This window comes from Parasteatoda tepidariorum, chromosome X2 (assembly GCF_043381705.1).
Source record: "Parasteatoda tepidariorum isolate YZ-2023 chromosome X2, CAS_Ptep_4.0, whole genome shotgun sequence".
In the NCBI taxonomy this organism is placed as follows: Eukaryota; Metazoa; Arthropoda; class Arachnida; order Araneae; family Theridiidae; genus Parasteatoda; species Parasteatoda tepidariorum.
In genome coordinates, this window is record NC_092215.1 from 39,912,840 (window position 1) to 39,921,641 (window position 8,802).

General features: G+C 27.0%; 1 protein-coding gene across 2 annotated transcripts in view; it reads right to left on the minus strand.

Annotated features, from left to right (window-relative positions):
- Positions 1 to 8,802, minus strand: part of LOC122269323 (muscarinic Acetylcholine Receptor, A-type) — a 219,859-nt gene that overhangs the window by 122,131 nt on the left and 88,926 nt on the right. The window contains exon 3 of one of the 2 annotated variants that reach the window (XM_071188208.1): positions 8,001 to 8,081. The exons of the other annotated variant lie outside the window; for it this stretch is intronic. The gene's annotated coding sequence lies outside the window, so the exon portion shown is untranslated. The remainder of the gene's footprint in view (positions 1 to 8,000; positions 8,082 to 8,802) is intronic. 2 annotated transcript variants of the gene reach the window in all.

The following is an 8,802-nucleotide window of genomic DNA, read 5'->3' on the forward strand; positions in this document are numbered from 1 at the left end:
TATATATACTCTTATTATTTACTTATATATATACTTTTTTACTTTATGCGTAGCGTACTGTAAATATCACCTTTAATAGTAATTTATAGAATCTGTGTGGTAAAAGAAGCTGAAAATAGGCATATTTTCCTGGCTTAAGTATAAATTGAATCTCAAATTATGTATCTCACTTCGTAGTGAAACAAATCTCAACAAAAAGGCTGGTATACAAAACAACAAAGATTGTCTGGTTACTGATTGATTGGAACTTGTTGGTTTTTCTTATAATTGTATTTTATTTTCTTTCTATTTCCTCCAGAAACGAAATCAGTTCTGATATTTTTAACACCCGAATAGTGACTTTCCAGAATAGTGATTTGTCAGACTTTGATAATACTTTTTTTCGTGGATTAAACAATTTGCAACCTTCATTCTTTAACTTTTCACCTTCTTACTCGGCAGGATTATAAAAAAAATATTGAAGTCAGTTTTTAAGCGAAATATTGTATAACGATAACTCTATTTTAAATGAAATTTGCATTCAGTCAGTTCATTCAAATATAATGATTTTTTTAATAAAAGCATGCCTTAGCTAACAATTAATTATAATTATATAATTATTCATTATATAATTATTCATTACATAATTATTTGTTATGTAATTATTCATTATATAATAATTTATTTATATAATAATTTATTTATATAGTTATTCATAAACCAGTGATTCAAGAAAGAATACTTTTGATAGAAATCGATTAGAAAATATTTTAAATTTCTTTTGAGTAAATATCCATATCCAATTTGGTGAACTATTATTAATTAGATGAAACTTGACAATATTTAATTTTATATTTAATACACAAATTCAGACTGCTCTATTATTATTAATTTTTTTTATATTTATTAAAATTGTTTAATTTGCTTATAATATTTATAGGTTATTATTTTTTTTCAAAGAAGCTTCATTTGCGTCGAAAAATAGTTTTAAAGTAACCATTACACAAACACAACAGTTACATAACATGGACAATAACATTAATTAAAACACTTGATTTATACTATTTTTCAAACAACGATATGAATTTGAAAATAATTTAAATGGTTTAGAGAGATAAAAATAACAAACATATTTTAACTTAAACTAAAATAACTTTGTTTCTCTCAATTAAAACACGAGAGTCTATTGAATGGAAGCAACAAAATATTAGAAAATAACTGCTTTATACTTTTATTTAGATTGCAAATCATTCTAAAAAATAAATATTTATATAAATGTTGCTTTCATATGCGTGTTCCTCTATTTATAATAAAATGAATGTAACTTATTTAATAAGTCTTGAAACTCGTTAAAATTTATCGAGAACAGTTGAAATCTAAATAGGAAAGATTTTTAAACAGAAAGTACGAGCAAATTGAAGACTTTGAAGTTTAATGAAAATATCGATTCGATGACCAATAGCAGTCATATTGTTCCATTTTCGAATCATGCTTCAAAGGCTAATGTTTCAGATTTAAACATGTCGTTATTTTAATCATGATAAATTGTTACTTGAAATAGATAGCATATTTTTCAGCTAGTATTTATTGCAATAAAAGCGCTGTAATACATGGGATAGTTTTTTATCCTTTTCGATGACTGATTTGTGCTTTTAAAATATACAGAATCAAATGTTAAAATTGTTAACTTTGATGCAGATTTTAAAAGAAAATAATAGTTTAGTTATATTGAAACTCTTTCTATTAAATCAAAATGCTCTATCTAAACGTTAAAAATATTAAAAAAATGCTTTATGTATTGATTTAGATTGAAAATCTGTCATAAATAAACATTTATATAAATGTCACTTACAATTGCTTGTTCTTTCATTTATTACTAAAACGAATACAATCTAATTATTAAGATTAGGAACTCGTAAAATTTAATCGAAAGCAGTTCATATCTAAAGGGAAAATATTTCATAACAAAAAATGTAAGTAATTTAAGGAATTTGAAGTTGAATGAAAATATCGATTCAATGATCAATTAAAATTCTTCCTGAAATTCTTTCTCAAAATTCTTTATTTGAATTCCTTCTATTAAAACAAGACGCTTTGTATTAAAGTTGAAGTTTACAAAATTAGAAAAAAAAGCTTTTCACATTGATTTTGATAGAAAATCCGTCTCACAAATAAATATTTATCTGAATTTCACTGACATGTTTGTTCTTTCATTCATACTAAAATAAAAATTTCCTATTTAATAAAACCGTGATTACGCTAAAATTTATTGGTAGCAGTTAAATAATTATTAAATAATTATTAATCTAAAGGAGAAATATTTCATAACAAAAATATAGCAATTTAAAGAATTTGAAGTTGAATGAAAATATCGATTCATTGACCGATTAAAATTCTTTCTGAGATTCTTTCTCAAAATTCTTTATTGAAATTCTTTCTATTAAAACAAGAGTTTGTACCGAAAGGTTAAAAATAACAAAATATAAAAAAAATGCCTTACGGATTTTGCTCTGCGTCTTGCAAATAAATATTCATATAAATGACGCTTACAATTGCTTGTTCTTTCATTTATACTAAAATGAATGCAACCTATTTATTAAGACTGGCAACTCGCAAAAATTTATCGAGAGCAATTGAAATCTAAAGGGGGAATATTTCATAACAGAAAGTGTAAGTAATTAGACGACTTTGAAGTTGAATGAAAATATCGATTCGGTGACCAATTGCAGTCATATTGTTTCATTTTAGAAATGTACTTTTAACTTCAATGACTGGTTATTCATATTCAAATATGACGTTATTTTAATCATGATAAATTGTTACTTAAAATACATAGGATATATATTTTAACTAGTACTTATTGCAATAAAAGCTTTGTAATTCATGGAATAGTTTTTTATCCTTTTTATACATAGGATTTACTTTAACTTTACTTTATTGTAATTATATTCAGTAGATGTTGTATGCTTTTTAATGTTTTTTTATCTATTTTTTCGTATATTCAAAATATACAGGAACACATGTTAAATAAAACCAACATAACAAAAACAATTTGAATAATAAAATTATAACACTAATTTAAAACTAAATAATTCGGTGGCCGATGGCAGTCGCATTGTTTTATTTTAGAGCAAAATTTTTAACTTCAATGACTGGTTATTTAGATTTAAGTATGACGTTATCTTAATCATGATAAATATTACATGAAATAAATGGGATTCATTTTAACTGTTCTTTATTGTAATTATAATGAGTAAGTGTTATATGCTTTTTAAAATTTTTATGTGTACTCAGAATATACAGAAACACATGTTAAAATGCTTAACTTTTATGTAGGATTTGATTAAAGGTACTTATTAATTTAGTTTAATTTTCTTCTTGCATTATATATATTTAAACACATGTTTATACACTCAGTTTTAACAAATGAGGAAAAAAGTTGCAAGGAATAGAAAGGCGTCAATTACTTCAAATTTAATAAAGATTATACGTTGAAATGATTTATCATGTATGACATAATTTTATGAACAATAAAAAAGGATATTTGAATAATGAGAAAAAAAATAGATTTTGACTATCATAACTGGAATTGATGTAAAACATCCGAATTTCATACAGCAAAGAAAATACTACTATACTATTTGTAATATTTTCAAAAATTCGTTAGTATAATAGAAAAGTGTTTTCGTTTGAGTCACAAATTTCATAAATGAGAAAAAGTATAACTTTCCTTTCTTTTCTTTTTTTTTGCATAGAGAAGTCTATATATGGTATCCCATCGAGAGAATGGAACCAGATTTAATCACTTCGTCAGAAATTAAGAAGTTTTAAAATTTTTCTTCATAAAAGAAACTTAATTCTCCTTCTTTAATGAGGTGCAAGTCATTAGAATTCTCATAAACCTCTTTGATATTCTGAAAACCTTTTAGAAAATTTTAAATTATAACTAAGGAAAACTAGTTGTATTTTAGAATTCCTTTTTGAGCGTTTTGCTGGCTTTTTCTAGATTTAAAAGATGTTAAGAGTCTGAATTTTAATACCATTTTACAAGGATAATGGAATATGTCATATCAAGCATGACATAAGAGAGTTATGTACTTATTTTGTTCGCATTAACATACCTTTATTTCTTTATTACATTAAATATTTCTTCCTTTGCCTGAGGTCAGGAATATTGGGCTATCCTGATTTTAGAGTGTTTTTTCGTTCTATTTTTCAACTTCGTTGAGAAGCACCTACTTTTCCTATCCAAGGGAGTCCTAATAGAGACATGCTTAATAGCAATAAAGGCGCCACTTTCCATGATTATAAATTAATTCAGAAAAGAGCATCAGTTATCATAAGAACATTTAAAATGAATGTATGTTTTTTTAAGAATGGATGCGTACAGAACAGAAGTATGTGTAGTAGTACGATTTTTAGTACCAGAAGTTGGTGAACATATCGCAGACATTTACCATGGAATAATTGCTGTAATGATTAATAATATCTAAAGCAAAAATTTCTGATTAAATGGCGCGAAATTTTTTCCCATTTTGTCCATTTTGCTACTTAATTTAAGTTACAAACATTATTTTAAATTGCATAAATTCCATTGCATGAATTATTACTTATATTACAAATAGCATATTCAAAAAAATCTTATTTCTTTCTCTATAAATCAGATACAAGGCATAAAAGTAAATGATAGAATACATGATTTTTCGATTAAGCTCGAAATGTCCATTTTGCTACTTAATTTAAGTTACAAACACTATTTTAAATTACATAAATTCCATTTCATGAATTCTTACTTATATTACAAATAACATATTCTAGAAAATTTTACGTTTTTGGCGTCTCTGTAAATCAGATACAAAGCATTAAAGTAAATGATAGAATACATGGTTTTTCTCTTAAGTTCTAAATGTCCATTTTGCTATTTAATTTAAATTACAAACACTTTTTTAAATTATATAAATTTCATGGCATGAATTCTTACCTATATTACAAATAGCATATTCTAAAAAATATTATTTCTTTAAGCGTCTCTATAAATCAGATGCAAAGCATTTTTTTTTGTCGTATGCCTGTTTAGGCAGTGGGGATGCGATGATACAAAGTATTAAAGTATATGATAGAATACATGGTTTTTCTATTATGCTCTAAATGTTTTGCTATTTAATTTAAGTTACAAACACTATTTTAAATTACATAAATTCCATTGCATGAATTCTTACTTATATTACAAGTAACATATTATAAAAAATCTTACTTCTTTGGCGTTTCTATAAATGAGATACAAAGCATTAAAGTAAATGATAGAATACATGGTTTTTCTCTTAAGTTCTAAATGTCCACTTTGTTATTTAATTTAAATTGCAAAATTTTTTTAAATTATATAAATTCCATGGCATGAATTCTTACTTATATTACAAATAGCATATTCTAAAAATCTTATTTCTTTAGCGTCTCTATAAATCAGATACAAAGCATGAAAGTAAATGATAGAATACATGATTTTTCTATTAAGCTCAAAATGTCAATTTTGCTATTTAATTTAAGTTACAAACACTATTTTAAATTATATAAATTCCATTGCATGAATTCTTACTTATATTACAAATAGCATATTCTAAAAAATCTTATTTCTTTAGCGTCTCTATAAATCAGATACAAAGCGTATAAGTAAATGATACAATACACGATTTCTCTCTCAAGTTCTAAATGTCCATTCTACTATTTTATTCATGTTAGTGAAATGCACCAGGCGGTTGGTGTTTCAAACGATCCATCACCACAACAGAATTTTCCCCGATTTCAGTGACGCATCGAACGTGAAAAGACTTTTCTTTAGAATTCGTAAAAGTTTCTTTAGGTTTCTTTAGAATTTTATTTCATCACAAAAGTTTCTGTGTGTAGAAAGATACCAATCTGAAATAGGGACTCCAGCAGAGCATAGTTGTAGTCTAGAATTTCTTTGTACATTGAAAGATTGATTTGAAGAGCATTACATTATTTGAATACGCTATGTATTGCACTTAACTAAAACAACTCTAATCTACTCTGCTGAAATATGATAATTAAATAAGAAGGCTTATCATTATGGAAATAAATAAGGCCCCTCAACATGTTGCTCCATAAATTTAATAACTTTTGATAAGCCGCAAAAATGTATATATATTTTTAATATTCGGCATTTATTTAAGTTAAAAGACTTGAAGCAATATAGTGATAAGACACATTTTCTTAAAGATTGGGATTTTACACCAAACTATTACTTAATATTTCATCCAGATAGGTAATTTAAAGAGTTACTTAACTAAAGATAATCTACAATTAGGTAATCTATGTAGATAGGTAATCTACAAGTTATCATGTAGCTGAAATTTTACTACATATCAATTCAAAACAAAAGACATCGTATCTCCTACATAAAGACTGTTTCACCATAAACATGTTTAAAATGCTTTCCGGAACAATTTATATATAGTGACATTATGTTTCTCCTATCAGCTCAGTTATAAATTACCTATTATTACCTATTATTAATAACCTATTATATTCGGTGATAATTTGTTCTTTGTGACAAAACATGCTTTGCTTATTTTTCACTTGCTTGCTTATTGTATTTACTTACTTGCCTACCTTGCTTAATTCTATATAGTTTTCCAATTTTACCATTATGTTTGTAGTTAAAGTGTGTTGAAAATATTGCAACAAATTTTAGCTGTGTGAAATAATCCAGCTTTTTTCGAACATTTATATTTTGATAAAATTTTTTTGGTGATAAAATATTTTAAACATACAAACATATTTCTGTTATTTCAAATAAATGTTGTACACAATATGTATTTATGTCAAATACTTACTTCCTAAATATATACTATTACATTAAAGCTCGAAATTTTTTTTAATATTATTATATCATTAAAACTACTATTATAATTTGAACCAATACTTGAATTGTTTCAATAAACAAGTGCAAGAAAGGCAATTAAATAATTCCGAAACTTTAAGATTGGGAGCAGCAATCGAAAAATGTCTTAAGTAAATCATTTTTCAGAAATCAAGCAAATTATTTTTTAAGAATTAATAATTGCAACTAGAAAATGTTTCTCATAGCAATCTTTATTGTTATCACACAGGTACTCTAAAGGTATTGATTGATATTTTAATACATTTGTTATCATTACTGCACATTGGTTTTCTTAAATCAGTTGATTAAGAACTTTGGGTGAATCGATCCGTAATTGTTAAATTGATATCTAATTAAAACTTATTTACATATTTTACTTTATTTTATTTTACAACCGGTGAAGAACAAACGACCCAATTTTTAATCATTGATAGTTTACAACTACCAAAGATCTGTTTCATACCCTTGTAATTTTGAACCCAGCCCAGAAATCCTTGATCGAGGAATAGGATTAACCAGCCTCCTTGGAGAACTTTTTGATAGAACTGACCTGAATTTACGTTACTTGACGTAATTTACTTACGTTATTTACGTAAGCCAAGAAAATCTCCCACGGTTAGCCCGAAAGGATATAACTGAGGATATTTTACGTCTGCTCTGTGATCGATGTGAGCCGGAATCCGAATTCGTGTCAATCAGCCATTGCTGCAATTTGAACCTGGTTCACCCAATTAGGAGGCTAACGCTTTATCCTCCGGGGCACCGTAGCTCTTAATTTTAATGTTGGAATTTTTAAAGACTTCAAAGTTCTGTTTAATTGAAGCAAAAGGGGAATGAGTATTCCCTTTTCTTATACCTTTGTACGAGCTTACATTTTTCTTCATAGATCAGCATAGAGACAAATATTTTTATTTCAAATTTTCAAATTTGAAGAGAGAGAGATTCATTTGATAAATGCTTGATAAATTTTTATATGTCTCCAGAAATTTAAGGAAAGTGCAAAAAGTAATTTTAAATATGTACTAAGAAGAAAAAATGTGTATATTATCACATTTAATTTAATAAGAAATTCTATTTAAGGTATTGTAGTAAATATATATATTTAGAAGCCATACAATATTACCATTAATGTCATGACTGTCAAAAAATATTGATGAATTCATCTTCCATGTATCACTTCATCATGCCTTCAAATCTACAGACCCTAAGTTAAACAGGAGTAATATTTAATGTGCGTCCTACTGCAGAAATTTAAAATTAGTAACGGAAATTTACCTTACCTTTAGTGCGATAATCAAATTACTATTTAGAATGATATTTGTTGTTATTCTGATTTTGAAAAAATATAAAAGAAAATGACATACCTTTCTGAATTTTTCCGACCAACTGTGGAAGTATTAACAATCCTTTACATAATAGTGAAAATAAATTTAACTGTTGCTTTAACAAATGGAACTACATAAGATTGAGAACATAGATGCCAATTGTTTCTTTATCCGCTCTTCCCTTTGACTTTGGCTTTTTCACATTTGATCCTTGATCTAGTTAAATCTCTCCCCGTATATATATATATATATATATATATTTATAGTCCAGCAGTGGACTGATCGTTAAGACACGGTTCCCAGCAGATCACCGAAGTCAAGCATTACTGGCTGCGGTCAGTGTGCGGGTGGGTGACCACTTGGATCAGCCTGCGTAGGGACCGAGGGTGTGCGATATTGGTCCTCGTTAAACTGTGCTACCGTAAAGTGCTCGACTTCGCGCGCAGGTCGTCGGGCCATTGAAGCGGGGGTGCCATCCCCTCCGCAGAGGATCAAAATTGTGATGGCATGTCTTCGGATCATCCTCCGGGATGTTTCCCAGACCGTCGACAATAGCCCATTGTGCAGCTCTAGTGTGACGTAAATTAACAACAACAACTA